Here is a 20,658-nt window from a genome sequence, read left to right on the forward strand (position 1 = left end):
CACAGGTGTCTGTGGTGACTGACTCTCTTTTGGAGTCAACCTCAGATTTAGTTATTAAAATAAAAAGTGATCTCTGGCTAATGACACAGAGGCAGCATGTATTAGTCAAAATGTTGTTATGACATTGTAAATCAAACAAAGTGTTTTATTATCTACCTCTGGTTCCGTCATTCTGCGCAAAGTGTGTCAGTTAAAATGTTACTAAAGTGTTACTAAGTTATGACCGTCTACTTTAGTCGTTCATCTCAAACTGTGTGATCATAGCGTGAAGAAGCTTTGGTAAAATGTTGCTCAGATGTACTTCTCAGTGTGTTAGTGCCATCACTGACTATTTTTCTCTGCGAGGGTCGAACATTTGCCATACCATATGACGTGCTATGGCATATTTGGGAATCATACAGTATGGTGAGAGATGGGGAGCACTGCTTTTCTTTCGCTCATCTCTTCCCTCTGCCTTGAGGCTGGCTGATCCATCTGTCAGGCCCTGCAACCCCCAGCTGAGGCAGAATGGATACACAATGTCAAATGCCTGTTTTGATATCACAGATGAGAGAAGAGGGGTGGACCGTGCCAATGTTGGAAACATCATCATATCACTGTAGGATTGGTAGAATACTCACAGCACTTTAAAACACGTCTTCTTTACTCACAAAAGCGGAAGGAAAAGTGAGGCAAACTGTGATGGAAGGTCAGGCTTTGGCGTTGTTGATTTGCTGCTGAATGGACAGAAGCGTTTCGGTCTTGCAGAGAGGCACAAGTAGGGGCAGCATGGCTGTTCATATGTAATGTCACTTTCAAACAAAGGGCTCCTTGTCACCGAGACTACAGTATATTTCTGTGGATAATGCCAAAGCATTGTGCACATGTGAAAACACACACTTACACGCAGGCTCGCTCCGCCTCGGGCTGGCAGAAGCTATAAATCAAACAAATAGCATCACAGCCTGGCGAAGAAAGCATTCCAACAGATAAAATGCTCTCCTACACAACAAAGCCACGCTCACTGCGTAATTAATTGCAACAAATTACCTCTTCCTCTCCCTGTCGGCCCCCACCTCGCTTTTTTACGGCACTGACAAGAGCGCACGCTCCTGCGCACGTGTGTGTGCAGATGTGTATGCGCACGCAGCGCACAATCTACTGCGCGCTATGGCACCGGTACGTAGACTCGCACACAAGCGCACACACGTACACACTCGGCCTGCACCCTTCATAAGTGCTTTAATGTGGCTTATTGCAGTGTGCGGTCCCCTTAGCCGTGGAAATATTCGCTTGACGGATGTGCTTTGTCGCCGGCGCTCCCCGGCGGAGGGCGGCTGTCAGGGAGGAGATGATAACATTAACAGGGAGGCAAGGCGATGACAAATGCCTGTTATCAGCGAACGAGGCCGGTGACAAATCGAACGGCAGCGCCCAAGCAGCCCCGGCGCGGCGTAATAAAAAAGAAGATGGATGGCACACCCAGGCAGGGCCCGCGTTAATGCGATTTCCACTGCTCTCCCTGACTCCCAATTAAGGCTGGGGGTGGTGGTGGTGGTAGAGCGCGGGAGAGAGGAGACAGAGACTGTGCGCCTCGTGAGTGTGAGGAAGGAGGGAAGCTAAAGATGGGAGGAGGGAAGACTGCAATGGAGATGAGAAGAAGTTAAAAAAAACAGTGGGGATGGGTAGAACTGACAGGAAGGAGAAATTCTGCAGACATATAAAGAGGATAGCTGTCACTAAGGATGGGGTGAGGGACAGGAACAAAGTGGAAGAATAACAACACAACATGCAGCATTAATTGCCTGCAGACCCCATCTGCTCCCTCTCATCTTCTTCTCCTCGATTTTATTCACATCTCAATCAGGGCCGTGTCTCACAGGTACAGCGTTGTTTTGTGTCTTTGCAGCCAGGTGGAACATCATTAGAGTTTTTCTAACAGCGACAGTAATGAACATAACCCGACACAGCATTAGAATAAAAAATAACTGGATAAATTCTCGCTTTAACCTCCTATCAGGGGCACCGCATGCTCCCGTGGTTTCCTGTTGGCCCAGGATTCAAGGGCTGCACCCTAAATCAGTGCTTATAAAAACAGAACTGACAGACAGCCCATGGCGTATAAGCAGACAGAGCTATACAGATGAGCTACGACTCTGTCCAGGATGACTGTTCCAACTCATCCTGTCCAAGGACCCAGATGTTATCTCTTTACTAAAAGGATCAGCTCAGGATATTGAGAAATTGCTTCAGGATAAGGGGGCATCTGTGCCCGAATACCCAAGGGCTGCTGTTTTGTCACTCTGACAGTGTTTTATAAAAGGCTGAGGAAGCTCAGAAGGCTGCAGAAACAAGCCTCATATATCTCCCGCTATTACACCCAGGCTAGAAAGAGAGGGCTGAAATGACAATGAAATATAGCCTTGGCTCAAAGGGAGAAAAAGAACAGGGTCTAAAGAGGGACAGCTGAGTCTCCCCAGGAGCCTGAAAGGGGCTGTGCTCCAAATCAGAGACAGATGCACAGCAGTCAGACACCAACCCTGTGCTATACTGCAAGTGCACAGAGGTGAAAAGGAGACGATATGTGGTTCAGAGAGGGAGGTCCTCAGAGAGAGCAGCCTCTCGGTGCCTTTGCTGATATTAGTCTGAAAGAACAAGGAAGGAAATTAGAGCCCTGCAGGAGGAAGAGAGAGGGAGAGGTGTGCTGGGGAGCTAAAAGTCCAAACTCGGCAAGGACCCTTGCATCATTAAGTTGTCAAGTGGATGGGAGGCCCCGAAATATGACTTGGAGTTATTGCTGGGGCCGGGCCTGATGATATAAGAATTACAGTACATGGATCATGGCCGGATCGATAGGTAGACAAAGTCATTATAGAGGGGCTAGAGTTCAATGCCTCCCTGGGGCTGCAAGCTGGGACATATTTATCACTATGGCAATGTGTAGCACACACAACACACAGGTGGGTAGCTGTGTAGTTATATTTTGCTTGTTGCTCTTATTTCCAAGGCTATCTGTTCCAGCTGTATTGATTGTTTAAGTTTTATGTGGGTGCAGGCATCTCTGCATGAGTTTCTCGACCTGGTATCTGTCTACGTTTGTCAACCTATTTTCTTCCTGTGAGGAGTACCGACGCATGTGTGTTTACAGGTAAGCTAGATATCTTGGTGCTTGCACATCACTCAGCGGTGAGCATTTGTCCTTCCTCGCTCTCTGTCTTTGGATAGGGAGCACGGGCAGGCCAGCATCGATCCTCGCTTTGCCGAGAGAAATTAGGCATGAAATTAAAGCTCCCATCAAAGGCCAGAGCTGGCATTGTCACCTGATCTAGCACTATTTATACTCCCAGGAGATTTTGATGATGTCTCTATCACACTGATGATAACAGGACAGAGAGTAGAGAGAGAGAGAAAGAAAGAAAGAGAGGTGGAGCCACAGATAGAGAGTTTCTCCCCTCCATCCACGGTGCCACTGACCCACCATCATTTATACTGCCAGTGCTCAAGTGCAAGGTTAGCACCAACCTGAGCCTCCATAAATCACTGCTCTGCTGGACGGAGAGAGGCCGGGGTCAACGCCTTTCAGAGCCAACCTCTGCAGATGACAGAGTATTTATAGATCAGGAAGGAGAAAGGCAGGGAGGAAAGAAGAGGCAGGATGTGTGTCTAAGTGGCATGTGAGGAAGTGTGTGCACACAAATTCAGATGTGATAGTAATTATACATCTGATATGAGTAAACTCTTGCTGTTCTCTTGAGAACAGAGCCATGTAGTCATTGTGTGCACAGCCGACATGGAGTTGTGACAAACGCAGGAGACTGTAGGGGGAGCCCATTAACCACAAATCAGACCCCATGTTTCGACTTTTCAGCTTTCTTTATAAAAGCACATACTTCAACTTTAATTAAATAAAAACATAAAGTTTTTATGCCATCTACCATAAAAGACCAAAATTTGGGGGTAAAGAGCCTACATACAAGTCACTGACACATAGATGACTCTATCTGTAATACACAATTTTAAAGTCACATATTTCCCAGTCAGACTCTGCTGAGCGGAGTCCCCGCCAAGTGCAGTGTTTTGACAACGGTACAGCAGGTCCAGCATGGTGCTCTAATGACCAGTGGCCAAAGGTTGTCCTGGCTAAACACTGGTTATGGTCAGCCACAAGATGACTGGGTGTCCCAGTGTCGAACTCATTTCTGCTGCTGCAGGGTTTCATGCACGGCGTCCATCTCTCCAGCAAAAATAAACCTTGGCACAATGCCAGATTTTGAAGAAAGAAAAACGTTTTTCAGCATCAACCAATCCTGTCGCTGCCCTGATGATTTAAGTGTTTACTTTTAATTCTGGAAACTACTGAATCCCTGAAAACCCATAATACAAAATTCAAATGTTGTGTGTGTGCGCGTGTGAACAGTCGTAGTCTGAAGGTCAAAGCAAAGCGCATGTGATTGGTTCAACTCCAAACGGGCTGGAAAATTTGCAAAGACGTGCATGAGTAACTTTGCCTTTGGCTGGCATCTGCTGCTTTTCAGTCATTAACAATATGATGCTGCGTTTGTGCATACAAGTGGACAGCAAGCACACAACATTTTCAAACCATGAACTGAGCCTGTATATGATGTCTTTGATGTTCGGGTTTCACCTCCATGGTGTGACAAATAGTAATTAAAGCAATTAAAGTTGTCTCCTGATACAAAATTAATAATTTCCATCTAAATTTCTGTTTGATAAACTTCGGTCCTAGTAACCGTACGGGGTTTGGGTTAGGTAAATGTTGGTACCTGAATTATTGAGTTGATTAGTTGACAAACATAACATTTAGCAACAATAATTTTATTAATTAAAAAAGCTTGATATATTAAGTTTTACCTTGTTTTGTTTTGCTTTTGCCTTTCTTTTTTCTTTTTTGTGGCGCAAATGTATACAAGTACTGAGGGGAAGTGCAGGTGAAGAGGAAAATTTTGAATCAATAAAGTTTCAAGCACGGGGTAGGGATTAATAAATATATGCATACTTCTTCCTATCACACATTCATATGTACGTGTACATGTATATGCAGGTATCCGTATATATGTGTGTTATTGGTGTGTTTGCTTTATATGTCTGAAATAAAAGGTTATCATCATCATCAATAAAGTTGAAGTTTTACTGTTTCTTTTGTATATTAAAATTTTAGCATTTACTTTTAACGATGTTTTGGACTAGTTACCTTAGCAACATATCTTCCTTAATGAATTAGGAGACTCAAGAAGCCCATAGTGTCCTATTTTAGAAGTCAAACTAGTGGTCAGAATAAGCTTTTAAAAATAGCAGTTGTTTTCTTTCTAGTGTTCCACCACTTTCCCTGGATAAAGTTACATTTTCTAGATGTTGTAATCTTATATGTCAGAAACAGGACTCGTGTCAGTTGTATAGTTTGGATGATAAGGTAATTTCACTGAGAAAACTCATGTGGCGAGGATAAGCGGTAAGTTCATCTGTGGCAGGTTTTCTGTGCATTAGCTTTGTTATTGTACTGAATTGACTTTCACAATCACGAGACATCCCTCTACCCCCTCCCACCCATCTCCCGTTACAGTCTCCCCACCAGAGCAGCCCCTCCTCGGGACATGAAGGTCAGCGTGGCAGATAGGAGGGGTGTTTGATCGATAAGCACCACCCTCCCCTCGGCTCACTGACAGCTCCTGTCAAGTATCCAGCAGGACTCCTATCAAATGGATCAACCCTTAAACCCCAACCCACCACCAAGACCTCCCCAGTCCTCACTTTAAAAGAGAACTGTCACTAACTGCAACTGTCACATACCAGTCAGGTGTTTTCAACGCACTGATAATGTGCCAGGGAATGTCACCAGGGCTGAAAGTGTTTGTGTGTCGGAAGGAGAGCTGTTGAAAGTTTGCTGGTATTGTGTGAGATGTGTGTTTGCCCTCTGTGACCCAGCTTGCTCCTTATCATTTCAGATATCGGATTCAGCTGCAAGCCTTGATTGATTTTACAGTCAACCAAATCACAATGGAATAAAATAATAACATGACTTATGAGGCTGGAAAACTATACTCCCTCCCCCCTTTTTTAAAGGACTGGAAGAGATCTGGTGCTTACTGTGTGTCACCAAAGGAGAGGCGCTCCTCAGTGACCCACATCACAGATGTTAGTGGTGGAAGAGACCTTTGTGTGAAGTCTGAGAAAACTGTGTTTGTGTGTCCTACACCCACCATAAGGCCTGCATTCTTAGGTGCTTAACACATTGACGACTATGTCCTTAAACTGCGATGCAGTAAAGCGGGCTGTAGGTTCACAGTGTATGTGTGTTTGTGTGTCTTAGAGGTGGGGGTTGGGGGGGTTTAGGGTGACAAGGAGATAGTGTCGCTGATTGACACGTGAAGAGCAACTAAAAAAAATGCTCCCCTTTGGAATGCAACAATCTCCCAGCGTTCCATGTTGCTCTGTGTCCAACAGTGAATTGTTAAAAGCATTCCTGGCAGTTAAGGAGAGGGTGAAAAGAGTGTGAAAGGCGATGTTCTCGTGCTAAAAGAGGAGTTTGTTTACTCCTAAAGTGGATGAACCTTATCCTATCAGGCCTGCAACATAATAACATACAAAAGATAATGACAGAGAACAAGAAAGTGACACATTTCGTAAAGATTTTCCATTTTCTTTCAGAGCGTCTTTGTGATCTTGCTGTGTCACTGACATTTCAAAGCAGCTAAACCCTTAGGAGATACATTTAAAAGCAGCTTGGTGGTCTCCTAGTTCCTACCATCACAAACAGTCCCCCCTCCCACCCCCCAAATCATCCTTAACCCACCCACTGAGCCTGACAAGGTGGTGGTCGCACTATGAGGAGAGATCCTTCTGGAGCAACAGGTTAAACCGACCACACGACGGGGGCAAAAGGCCCCTGCTTACAAGGTCTAATTGTTTCCACAGGTTGCAGACTACAGAGGAAAGAGGGGGACGGGGGGGGATGCAAATGGTAAAGCGGGGTGTAGCAGACAGAAATAGAAAATGAGATGAAGGGATGGAAAAAAACAAAACAAAAAAAGGTGAAATAAGAACAAAAGAAGAGGAGCAGAGGGGTCGCTTTCCATGATGCAGTTTTACAGTGACTTTTACTGCTGTGCTGAGACAGCGAGAAATGGCAGATCACTGCTTCCAAGCCCAGGTGTGTCACTAAAATACCGGTCACATCACAAAGTATTTTAGACTGATCTCTTTAACATGGATGAACAGCACCAACATTAGATAATTAGCACTAAATACAGCTCAGCACCAAAAGTAATGCATCTAGGCTCCAACAACAAGCTTCAGACAGCAAATAGGGAGTTTTATGAATGGTGATGTTATGCTGAGAGTCTACAGGTAGCTGCCCAGTGGACAAGGAGCTGATGAAGTGCTTAGACAGTGGGGGCAGCAGGTAGCAGACTAACTTTCAGACATGAAGCAAAAACATGATCCTAATGCTTAACATTTATTAAAAGTGCAAGTGATTGTGTCATGTGAGTGTGACAGTAGAATCAACGTGGGCAGCCTAAATGAGCGTGCAGGACTTTCATCATTACTGGATTTTGACATGATGGTAAAACTGTGCTGCAGAATCACTTGTTATTACAGGTCATTTCTAAAGACGCAGTATAGAAAAGATACAACATAGTACAAAATTAAGACACAAAATCAGCTGGCAAAATGTCATGGCAACCCTGTGATAGCAGCAACAAGTAGCATCTATTTTGATCAAACTTTATTTAAATAGGAAGTAAAACACTTGGGGTTAAGAATGTCTTTATGAAAGCATCCAAGAAAGCCAGGGTTAACTTTTCATGTTTTTCGACTGTGGGAAAAACCAGAGCTCCCAGAAATAACTCGTGCAAGCACAGAAGAACATGAAAACTCCGCATACTGGTCCAGGTTTAACCCAGTGTGTGCTTGTTGTTAGGTAGTACTTCTAACCACTGTGTTGCATACTGGTGCCAGCATTGAAGACTACAATCATAACCACATGAGACTGGCCTCAAAGGTGAGTCAGTCCCAAAGGTGTTAAACCCCATGGTATTAAAAAGGTTGACATTACAACAGAAATAAACATACCTAACATGGTTTGGTCAAACTACTTTTACCTCTTTTCAAAAATACACTAAGTGGTTTAAATTATGCGTTACTACAGGCATGACCACTTTGAGTGATCTTGTTCACTTATTAAAATGTAGGTTATGTATAGGAGTCTGAGGAGTTGACAATTCAGTTTCAATGACAGGTGACGTTATTTCTGGATTTTTTTTTTTTAAATTACTATCAAAATTTAGGATCCCATTTAGTATCACAGTGAAGTACAGATGAATCTCACTAAGCCTGCGTTGTCACTGACTGTTAACACCCCAGGACTAGCCCCTCATCCAAAAATGTCAAAATGCTGATCTGAAGGCTTCAAAACAGCAGTCCTCTGTCAAATAGGTAACTGAACAATGCATCAATAACTCTTTCTTTTTAATATAATCTATGATCTAAATCAGACAGATGTGTAAAAGAGAAGCTGAACTCAGTGGAACTGGCATTTTGCTCTAGTGGAGGCTAACTGTAATTGTATGACTGACATTAGTTATGACAGAGATGCATGCTGTCCAGTTACAGTTGGTGAAGGGATTAGATTTATCCTACCTTGCACCCTAATTAGGATGATTTATTTCCCTTGTTTTTATGACAACTGGACCTTTTGATTAAAGTACTTCAAATGTATATTAGCTTGGTGAACATCTCTATGTTGGGCTTTCTGTGCATGTTTGTGACTTATTATTTTAACGGTACAAAATGGTTAAAAAAAACCCCCAAAAAACCATTATAACCTGCAGAAGTCATCATAATAGGATATAGTTGTAGAATACGAAAGCCCCTAATGCGAGGCACATTTATGAGCTTTTCATTTCTTGTGTTGGTGTTTCTTTGTTAGCTTTATATTATCTGTTAATTTATAGTGCAGTCTGTCTAATGTAATGAACACATCATCTCTACAGCCACAAACCACATACAAAGCCCCAAACCGCTGCCATCGGGAAGTAAAATCTGGAACTGTTCAGCAGATGAAGGAGTGACTTTGTGAGTCCTCTGAGTATTTATTTCTTTTTATACCTCCACAAGCTTTAGTCTGTATTATTGGTAGTTATGGGGCAGAAAATGGTATTCCCAGAGAAATCACCTTGGGTGCTGTCACACTGCAGGAAATCTTACAAGTCATTTAATCTAGTTAGGACTCTTAAAACATTGTTTTTCTTTAAAAAGAAAGTTTAAAAATGTTTTCCAGTGGGGAGAAGTAATGCGACATATTTTTTGCGCAATAGAAAATACCTGCAGATTTCCCAGTGACTATGTTTAAGGGTTTCCTTAAAAAAATGTATTTCTTTGACACTATTGGACTAAACTGCCTTGTTTTAAACTGAACTGACAAATAAGTGTCTTTGTAGTGAAATACATTTCCTCCATTGCACCTTGACACCTTTACCTTCTTTCATACTTTGTTCCTTTTATGGAGCAAGTACAATTTTACATCTCCATGACATCTGTCTTAGACTGTCTAGACCATAGTAATAACACATATAAATTCCTAAAGTGAGTGGCATTCCCATTTGATGTAAAGTGATCTGCTGTGTGCTTGCCAGGACTGAGTGAACAAGATCACTGACACTATTCCTGTTATACAATTTATTTGAAGGAGTCACTAAGTTTTAATGTAAATCCCTGAGCTTTTGTGCACGATACTCCAGCTGTAAAAAAACAGAGTGTAAGGTATAACCAACGATGAAGGTCCTGAAAATCAGATCCACTTCCCATCGACTGAGAAGAAATTCAAGCTTCAGTGTGAAAGTTTGTTATCTCAAATGCTACACGCACACACACACAGAGCCAGTTACAGTACAGCTGTCATGATTAAACTGTTATGGCCCAGATGTATCGAAGGGTATGATTTACAGATGTCCAATGACATGTTCATAGATGTGTTATGAATGTGTCAAATATCTAGTAAACTTGAGTCTTTACCACATCTTTAAAATTGAAAAGAACTTGAAATAATGTCAAATCTGGGTTCTCTACCATGTGGCAAGGCTTTAAATGGGTTATTGGAGTCATCTGTTGGGAAAATTTGGTTAGCTGGGTCCAGCTTAGAGAAAAAACAAGGGGAACAGCTTACCTAGTTCTCTGTGAAGGTTCAGTCACTGACAAAATGAGTGTTTTTAGTGATTTAATCACAATATGTTGTTTTCAAAGTCATTTCTTTCTATTGGAATCATAGAGGTGGCAGTGAGGGAATCTGGACAGGGCCAAACGTGTGGTTTCCCCCATTAACTGAAGCTAATTCACTCTTGGTGGTGCCTTCAAATGTATGTTTTCATTTAATTAATTTAATTCAGTTATGACAAAAGTAATGTTTATCCTACTAATGTCAAATTATTACTCTCATATTTAAATTGGTCTATCAAACGTTGTATTATTTTATTTTATTTTTAGGTTTAACGTCTAAGCTGTTATTGACATGTTTTGAGATTAGATTTGTTGCACCCACTGGTGAAAAGCAAACTATTCTGCAGACAGCAAGCAACAGTCCAACCCTTAACAGGGATTCAAGTTTGTGAAGATGTTCTGTAACAGGACCTCCGTGCATTATCATCACCAGCATTTGCTGAAGGAATGAGATATTTATTAACGTTAAGATGAAAAACATGCTGAATTTAATGTTGGCCGTCATTTATTTAAACATTTCCAAATGATCTTTGTTGCAGGCCGCCGAGCCTGATCATCGCTTTGACTGGAATCTTTCAAGTGTTTTGTGGGAGCCAAAGGGTTAAGACCTCAGTTGCAAGAGATACGGGCTGAGAGCAGCCCATGAATCCTGCAGTCTCTGCAGGCACAGCATGGTAAAATAATTAAGCTTGCCTTTGAAGGGGACTAAACAAACACAACAGCACTCAACACCAGCCATGTCCACTCTCTTTCCTTTCTGCCTCCTCGGTCTTCTCTTCTCTGCTTTCTCACTCTGCTACCTGCCATACACCATACGTAGCCCCTCATGATGACCAGTTACCCTTCCCGCCCATATTTCTAATCCTTTCATCTTCCTTGTCATTTTGTGGTCTCTCTCTCTTTATCTTTCTCCCGCTCTCTGTGGAGATTCTCCTGGGGAAGAAGGGTGGAAAGTAGGAAAGAGAGAGTAGGGCCAGATAATTGACAGGTCAGCTTTTTACATCTCCTAGAGTTGGCTTTACACTGTGAGGAAACAATGCTGCTGGAATACTTAACTAGTAATTCATAAATGTTATAACATTTAAGTCCCTTCTATTAAGTGGCCTTTATAACAATTGACAATAATGAATGGAAAGTGGCTTTTCCTGGCAACAACTTTATTTGAACTGATAATTTTTATTTTATTTTTATTTTTTTTGCACAAGTTGCTGACTCTTGCTACGCATTCAAACATCTTCATGTGTAGCACATTCAATGGTGTGTAGAATTTTATCAATATTTCTCTAAAAAAACAGCAAAACCGCTGAAATGGAGTACATAATGAGGTGTACGTGTACACTTATTTAAATGAATACTTTGACATTTTGAGCAATACAGGCTTTTGTTTTCTTGGCTCGAGTTAGATAATAGAAGTAATGCTGCAGTTGTGTTTGTATGGTAAATATGACGCTACAGTCATAGAAAACAGCAATCTTGGCTCTTTATCAGAACTGCTTACTGGCACCTCCACAACACTAATCAACACATGTGTTTAATCTAAACAAAAACCAAAGTGAAAAAGACTTCACTGGTTTTTTTTTAATGCTGAACCAGCAACAGAAGTGAAACACAGACTTCCAGTTGACTCCTCAGTGCATGAAATAGTGCCTGTGCCTGCTATAAGCCAAATATATTGTACATCTATGGGTTATATGTGGTATTGACTGGAATGAATGTTAGTGATGTGACTGCAAAACCCCCACACAGCACATGGCTACTCAGTTACAAATTCACTGCCTCTGTGCCTCACCTCTCTTTTTCTCCCACACATCCTGCATACACACATCCTAAAACATTTAGATTACCATAACTACACACTTATGGCAATCTAAAGCAATTGAACCCAAGTCACAGCTCTGACCCTAGCAAGCATTGCTGCGTCCAGCACAAACAAATCAACTAATGCAGGTGGTGCACGGGGGGGCTGGTATGTAGAGAAAACTATCAATTGGGATTGGAAAGGCTAAAACAGAACCGTTATAAAACAGAGAAGCTATTTGAACAGCACCCCCAAGAATGGTAGGGATTCTCACCAATTGCTCATTTTTTTTATTATATCCCACCTCTTGGAGGAGTGCAAGGAATTTTAAAACCAGAATGGTGATCTCACCACAGAGTGGACTGATGGTGATGATGCATCAGGGACATTACGTTTAGCTCCAAAACTGCAGCTCTTGGTTTTTTTGGTTTTCAGAAGCTGGGACAGAAAATCATTAATTCTAGAGATGGAAAATTAATCCTTTTGTCTTTCTTTCAAACATCAAAACAATTCAATGTGTGTTATTGTTACCAGTATCACTGGTGATTTACATAAACATCAGTGACCCGAATACAACTCTGAATCCAAACTCTAAACGTAGAAACAATTCACTGAACTAAACAACAATCCTAAACTGATTTTTTAAAATTAAAGTATGCATTTATATTTTGACTTAAGTTGTATGAAATGTGAAAGGGCATCTTATTCCAGTACCACCATCAGCACAATGTTAACACAAAACATTTAGCCTATTTCAGCTCATTGTTTTGATTCTCTGATAATGTTTTGTTGAGGCAGACATGTTTATAGGTCACTTTAGGTGTTCAAACCATTAACCAACCCTAAAATGTATTACTAGGACCTAAGCAGCTGGTTGCAATAAATAGTGAATCATGATATTATTTATTGTTTAATATCTCAAACTCAAATAAATACACATTCACATGCTACAGTTCGGTAAACAGCTGAAGAGAAAATCCCTCCTGGGGAAAACGTCCTGTCATGTGAGCACCGAGGTGATACCCCCACCTGTCCTGAATCAAGGAGCAAGGAAGGGAAGACTGAGCAAGATGCTGCAGAAATCACTGCAGTCAGGAAAAAGGATGTTTGGAGAAAGTCTCTTTCAGAAGCTGTTAAATCTTGTAGTTAATATAACGAACAAGGAGATAACCAGCTGTTGAAAGCCAACATACTTCAAGAATGTAAGGACTGGTTTGGCCCTCCAAGATTCCAGCTTGTTGTGATTTGGTGTTTTCTGCCTTTGATATGTTATCCAGTGGTGCAAGACAGATGTGTTTACCCTGAAAATATACTATGTTCCATGGATAATCCTGTGTACACCTAGGATGCTGAAAAGGATTGGGTGTGTCGACGTCCTGGGCGAGAGCGAAGCTGAAGAGCACAAGAGTGACAGTTTATTATGGCTGGTGATACAATTCTGCTGAACATCCCATGAAAATATGTGTTAAACAACATCCAGTAGTCTTCTTGAACTGCTCCTGAGCCCATGCAGTGAGTTCCATGAGAGAATCAAACCTGTTTTTAATACAGTGCCACCTGGGAGTTTGAAGATCACAGGCACCCAGTGTTGATTTTCAGACTTTTCCCTGACTGTTCAAAGTTCTCACAATTTCATGTTGAGGAACATTATTCTGAAATTGTTCCACAATTTGTGTTTTTTTGAAGCAAGCCACTGCCCGACTTTTTTTCTGAGAAACTCTGCCTCTCTAAGATGCTCTTTTCATATCCAATCATGTTACTGACCTGGTGCCAAATAAAAATATTAGTTGTGCAATATTCCTCCATCTGTTTCTTTTTAGTAAAACTTACTTTTCCAGTCTTTTGTTGACCCTGTCCCATCTTTTTGGAGATATATCACTGCTATCAATATCACTATGAACTAATATTTTTCATAAAATGGTAAAATGTCTTTAAGATTAGATTAGATAAGATAACCTTTATTAGTCCCACACGTGGGAAATTTGTTATGTTACAGCAGAAAGTGGACAATGCAAAGTTACATAGCAAAAATGAGAAAAACACTGGAATAGGAGAAGATAATAGTAAAACGAATAAGATACTGCACACAATAGAATAGAATAAAATAAAGTACTATATACATTAGAGTTAAAATAGAATACAAATACTATATACAACTGAGTATATATTGTATGTTCTATTGTGAATACAATAAGGGTTCATGAGATTTGCAAATCATAGCATTGTCTTTTTTATAATTATTATTATTATTGTAATTAGGTTTGTATATGACAGCAGGAAGAGGAAGAGCATTGGTGAATTAAGAAGAACAAGAGCAACATGGCGAGCTTCATTAGTATAAATATCAGCATGGTGGACCATGGAAGAGCCCATGGGCAAGGCTTAGTTTCTTTTCTTTTTATCAAGGTAGCATACAGCACACGCTTCAATCAAGTGAACCTGTAGCAGTGGATTGGAAGGGAGGAATACCAGCTCATCTGCAATAGTCCAAATCCAGGGCACAAGACTTTGGACTCCTTAAGATGCTACGGGTCACATGACAAGAGCCTAAAATTGGTCAAGATGGTGAAGTTCATCCTCCACTAGCAATTCAGTATATTCATTGTGTCAGACATGACAAGGGCAACACTGTCAGTAGCTTTACCGATGACAGAATCAAACTAGAACTGAAAGTCAGTCTCAGCAGGAAGCTCCGATTCCTGAAAAACTTCCATCCTAACATACGATCTGGTCCAGCAGTCTTAAAACCATTCTCTTCATCATTTAAGCTTAATGTTCCATTGAAGAGGCAGTAGACATTTTCTTCAAGAGGAAGATTTTGCAGTTTTATGCATAAGCTGTTCAGCTCCTAAAAGACATGGGAGCAACAGAAGTAAACAGATGAAAGGGCTTGAAAGATTTGATTGAAGAGTCTGAAGAGAGTAGCATTCGCCTTTGAAAGGAAAGAAGTGTGAGAAGTAACTGGAAATCCAGAGACAGGGAGACCTGTCCTCCATTTCTTTGGCACCCAGAGATGATGCAAGGTTTAAAGGATTCTTGAACCTGCACTGGACTCATGGGTACCAGAGCAGCTGGAGGTAATGCCCAAACAGGTTGACACCCATCTTTATAATTAGTCATTTATTTCTTACTGCTCAGTTTGACCCTGTACCCGCCCTTCATTGATGTTCAAGATTTCATCCTGTAACTATCTTTCTTGTAATGCAATTCAACGATTTAGTGGTAAAGCTGAGCGTATCAAACATATGACAGAAGATAAATATAATTAAGAATTTGTTCAACTGTGGCAAAGACAATTTATAGCTGAAAAAAATGTTGTACAATAAGGCAGAGACAGAGAAAAAACAAGGAGGAGAAAGGTATAGAGAAAGAGGGATAGAGAAAAAGAGCAAGAGAAAGGCATTGGGAGGTATGACTCCCGGAGGACCATTGAATTTCTTTTCTTTCTTCTGTGCCTTTTTCATGGTCCTCTCACTCCCAGGTCTGCACAGCTGTTTCAGGGCTGGGGGCTTCTTTCTCCAGAGCCCAGATAAAAGAGCCGCCCTAAGCAGCCCTGCAGGTAGGTCTGTTAAAGCAATTGCTCTGGCTGTCCACTGCCCAGTGCATGAAATTTAAAAAAAAAAAAAAGGCAGAAAGAGCGAAAGAGAGAAAGAGGAGGGAGTTTAAAGGAGGGTGTAGAGGAGGTGAAAAAAGTGCATAAAACAGGGGGATTTTTAAAAAGTTAAAGTTAAAAAGCGAAGGAGGAAAAAAGAAACACAGATGACAGATAAGGACTAAAGATGCAGATACAGAGATGAATGAATGCAAAGGAAACCAGAGAGGCAGAGGAGGATACCTGCCTGCGGCTACCACAGACTCCTCCACCGCCCCCTCGATAGGAGCCATGTCTGCTTTTATTGACTTTGTTAAACCGTTTTCAATGCTACTTCCTATGTGTTTACAAGACAGTAAATCACGCTCCATTCCGGGTGGGGGGTTATGGGGTGAAATACGGCAGAAACATCCAACTTGCTCGGGAAGGAAGACCGGTTTGACTGATCCAGAGACAACTTTCCAGCTTTCTGCCTTACTGCCAGCACTTCACACTACACACACACACACACATCTTCCTGCACAGGGAACTGATGGGGATGACACCGTGGGGGCCATTGTTTTCACTGACAAGAGCAAAAAGTGTAATTTAAGACTTACTGGATGATAAAATTGTTGTTGAGACACTGACTACGTTTACAGAGCGAAATAGCAAAACAGAACTGCTGTACGCAACAGTTGTTAAAATCTTCAGCAGAGAGCTTTATTTAATAGTACTAGGAGCACCACTCAAAGTCGTTAAGCAAACACATTTGGGTTATGGCAAAACTGGGTCCTTTAATCACTTCTACACACTGGGGTCATTCCCAGACAGTCGTTTCATCCAGTTAAAAAGTCATTCAAGCTCTCCACTTCACTAAAACACGAGTAAGTACTTTGAACGTCATTGGATGGCTTGATTTTCCAAATTTTCTCGCTGTAACAATTTTCTCAGGCTTTGGCGTTTTGACACCCCCGCATGCACAGTCGCACACACACTCACCAAATCATGGCTGTGTAACTGAGCTGCTCTTTGTGGCTGAAAGGTAGACTGACACCCCCACCCCACCTTCACCCCACCCACATTACCTCATTTTAATGGTGCAATACAGCAGACGAGGGACAGTTAATGTCCCTCACACGCTGTCTTTCCATCACTAATAATTAATTTCTAAGATGAGGATTAAAAAAATAAGACATGCTCCTGAAGAAACTGTACAGGATTTTTCAGTGCAGTAAGGTGACTAAAGGCGTTTAACCTCGACCCTGAAGCAAAACTTATGGGCATCCTTGAAATGTGTTGCAGACGAGATTGCCTGCATATGGAAGTTTTTGTGCAAAATAAACCGAATTATCAAATCAGTTGATTCCAGAAAAAAGAACTAAAAAAAACTCTTTAATTAAAATTAATTTGGTGGATTACTTTAATGAGGCTAAATAATAATAAATAAATGCTTCAAGGAGTTTATAGAGGTCACTAATAAGTGGTGTAGAAAACACTGATGATCCACCATAATGTAAGCACTCATTAAAAGTGAAAAAAATAAATAAATATTTGAATTTAAAAAATTGTAATAATCATTATGTTGGCTGTTATAAATGTAATTATTAATTATAATAAAACATTAAGTCTGTTTAATAAACCACAAACAAACAAGCATGAACAAAAGTCTGCATCTCCCCCGGTGGCTCACATCTCTCCATGTTAATTCCTCCATTGAGACAGAAGAAGGTGGAGGTGCATATCCAGATCCTTTTCTTTAAAACACAAGGCACTAGTCTTCAGGGAAGATAGCGCTCTTCTGGTCAGTCATAGGTATTTAAAATACTGCAACAATTTTGTGCACTTTACCCAATTAAAACTGAATATCAACTAAGGTAGCGCCTTGATTACTATGCAAAGCAGGGCCTTCTGAAATATTTTATTGTTTTATACACAAGTGAGCTGCTTTACCAGTACCACACGCTAACACCAATTAAATAGTATTTAAGCCCTGAATTACTGGTTCCACTGGTGGGTGTTTTAGAGCAAATTTTAGCAGCACTAAAATGCACTAAAGAAAAAAACATCAAGTTTGGTTGCAGTAGTAGTAGGTCTCCCCGTTATTCTATTACATCAACAGCAATAGTTCAAAAGCTTACTTACTTTTTCCACCCTGAGCTATGAATGATTACTTGCTGTTTATGTGTTACGACTTTATTTCGATTGTGTTAGTCTAAATTGTGGCTTCGATATGAAAACCCCCCCCCCCCCCCCCCACCCACATTTTTTAGCATTAAATACAGAAATATTCTTGTTTCTAAAAGATTGACAGACATGACAGGGATTTGCTTAAAACAAAAAGGAACTTATTAAGCTGTCATATTCAGTTAAATGTTCATCCAAAGTTAAACATCAGTAGACAAGTCAAATGCTTTAATTCATCATATGGCATTAATCCTTCTTGTCCTGCAGTGCCAGGAACAAATTGTAGCCTTCAGAGATGCGGTTGATGCGAGCCAGCATACTCTCCAGCCAGTTCAAGGTAAGTTGCTGAGGCGGTGATGTGGTCACAGGCACATTATGTGGTCCAGGTTGTTGCAACAAAGCAGCAGTGCATAATTACAACAGGTGGTTGAAGAGTTTTTCTTCTAAAAAACCGCTGAGGTTTGGGGAGTGAGCAACACTGCGAGCAGATGACACTAAGTGAATCACAACATCTCACATTTTCTTTCCACCCAAACACACTCATACATGCTCATTGGCTCTGCTTTTTCTCTTCATCTATGGTGTCTACCTTTCCATTGGCTGGCCTTATGCAAGAGTGTGTATTTTTATGTCTTGCATTAGCTAGTGGGAATAATGCCTCTCACTGAATGGTAGTCTGCTCTGGGGCCTTTTCAGACATTCAGTCACTTCTCTTCTAAGAATAACCAATGCGCAGCTTTGCCAAAAGGTTCCTCTCCCTGACTTTTTTTCACAGCGTCCTGTGATTGGTGTCTTTGTACCTCACTCTCTGATACCAAGGCTTTGGATTAGCAAACTGTGATCCAAATGAGAAAAGCAGCATTGGGAGAAAAGGCAAAGGAGCAGGGATCTGGGGCAAAACTTGGACCTGTGTCAACTCTTCTCAAAATTATTAAGAGGCCAGAAAAGCTGCTCACTAGAGAATTTCAGGAGTGAGGCAGCAGACAGTTAGGTATGTAACAAAGCAGAATAAAAAATATAGCTTTTGATCAGGTTTCATGAGGAACCTTTCATGTTCAGTCTGGAGAATTTTAGCCAAAACTGCCTGACAGGTCACCTTAACCAAATGTCGTTTATAATTGCAGAGACGGAATTGTTTCTAAATTGTAAGTGGCTGTTGTAGACTGCTGTGAAATGTAAGAGATGTATGGACTTTACAGCACCAGACTGAGCACTGTGTTGCTGTAGGGGCAGATACTACACTAAGGACAAAGGTGTTGTGGTTGTTTAAAGGAGTAGTTAACACAAAAGTTTGATGTTTTTGAAAACATATTAACTTTTGTGCGAGTTAAATAAGAAGATTTATATTCAGATTGCAGTTGCATTGGGTTATCATAAAAACCTGAGACTGAGGGAATCTGACAGCCTGGTTGTGTCTACATCATGGAATATATTGATTATGACTTAGAAGTGTTGAAAATCAAAAACCTAAGATCAGTTTTTAAAAAAAGGTTTGAAAATGCAGAAATGTCAGACTTCTGCACTCAGTCCTTGGTTGGGACACCTTTGCCATGAATTACTGCATCAGTGCGGCGTGGCGAGGAGGCGATCGGCTTGTGGCACTGCTGAGGTGTTAGCAGCCTGGATTTTGGTGTTTTTGATCTTCCCCTTGACAATAGCCCAAAGATTCTCTTTGTTGTTCAGGTCAGGAGAGTTAGCTAGCCAATCAAACATTGTAATAACATGGTCAGCAAGCCATGTGGTAGTAGTTTTGGCACCATGGGCAGATGCTTAGTCCTGCTAGAAATCAGCGCCTCCATGAAGCTAGTTAGCAGATGGAAGCATAAAATCTCCTGGTACGTGACTGCACTGCCCTGTGACTTGATAAAACACACCAGCAAATAACATGGCACCCCAAACCATCACATACTCCGGGAACGTCACACTGGAGTTCAAACACCAAGCCTTTATCCAGACTGTAGGATCTTTATTTCCAAATGAAATGCAAAAAAAACCCCCAAAAAACTTTGAGGCACTCATCCTTTTTATTTGCACATCTTTACATGCCACAATTTTCCTTTCCAGTCAACTTTCCATTAAAATGCTTCGATACTGCACTCTGCAAACAACCAGCCTTTTTAGCAATGACTTTATGTGGCTCAGCTTTCATCATCTGGACAACTGTCAAGTCAACAGTCTTTACCTGCACTGATACAATATTTCTACTGCTTTATGTGTAATTTACTCAAACTTGAAATGAAATATTCTAATGATTTAAAATACTGGCTCAAAACTCAGACATTAAAGTCCTGGAATATACATTATTTTCTCTTTTTTTGTGTGTGAGAAGTCAAGCATTGGTTTTTGATGCCCTGAATGGCAGCCTGAGACACCAGGAAATAGTAGCAAGTTGGGTTAATATGTTGCATCCATAGACTGCATGCATTGGCTAACTCTTGATTGGTGGTAAGTAACCTATGCTATTCATAGGTTACTTACCACCAAACTACAGATTAGACTTCACAGATGGCCTTTTGCTACTGTTAACTATGCAGAAAGGTATAATATCTATTAAATAACTGCAACAAATACTCCAACAAACAGTTCTAGTTCTTTGACTCATATTATCTGGGCTGAAGTCTGGCAGACAGCTCGTGGCTTAGGCTTTGTCACTGGCTTATCAGAGCAGTATAACTTTTAGTCTTAAAACAATTTATCTTTAATGATTTTTAGAGATAAAAAAGTACTTCCTATACAGCTGACACAAAAGCAGGAAATTAACTGCAGAGAACAAAATATTTCTATTGATTTGTTTGTTTTATACCAGACAGTCAACACTTTTGGAGACAGCCTTTAAGCAGGGGTAGGCAAATCATTTTCCCAAGAGTCCCCACGAGAACCTGAGACCATT

Source organism: Mchenga conophoros, linkage group LG6 (genome assembly GCF_057382185.1).
Source record: "Mchenga conophoros isolate Kocher_MC1m ecotype Shallow Benthic linkage group LG6, M_conophoros_male_GT1.1, whole genome shotgun sequence".
Classification (NCBI taxonomy): domain Eukaryota; kingdom Metazoa; phylum Chordata; class Actinopteri; order Cichliformes; family Cichlidae; genus Mchenga; species Mchenga conophoros.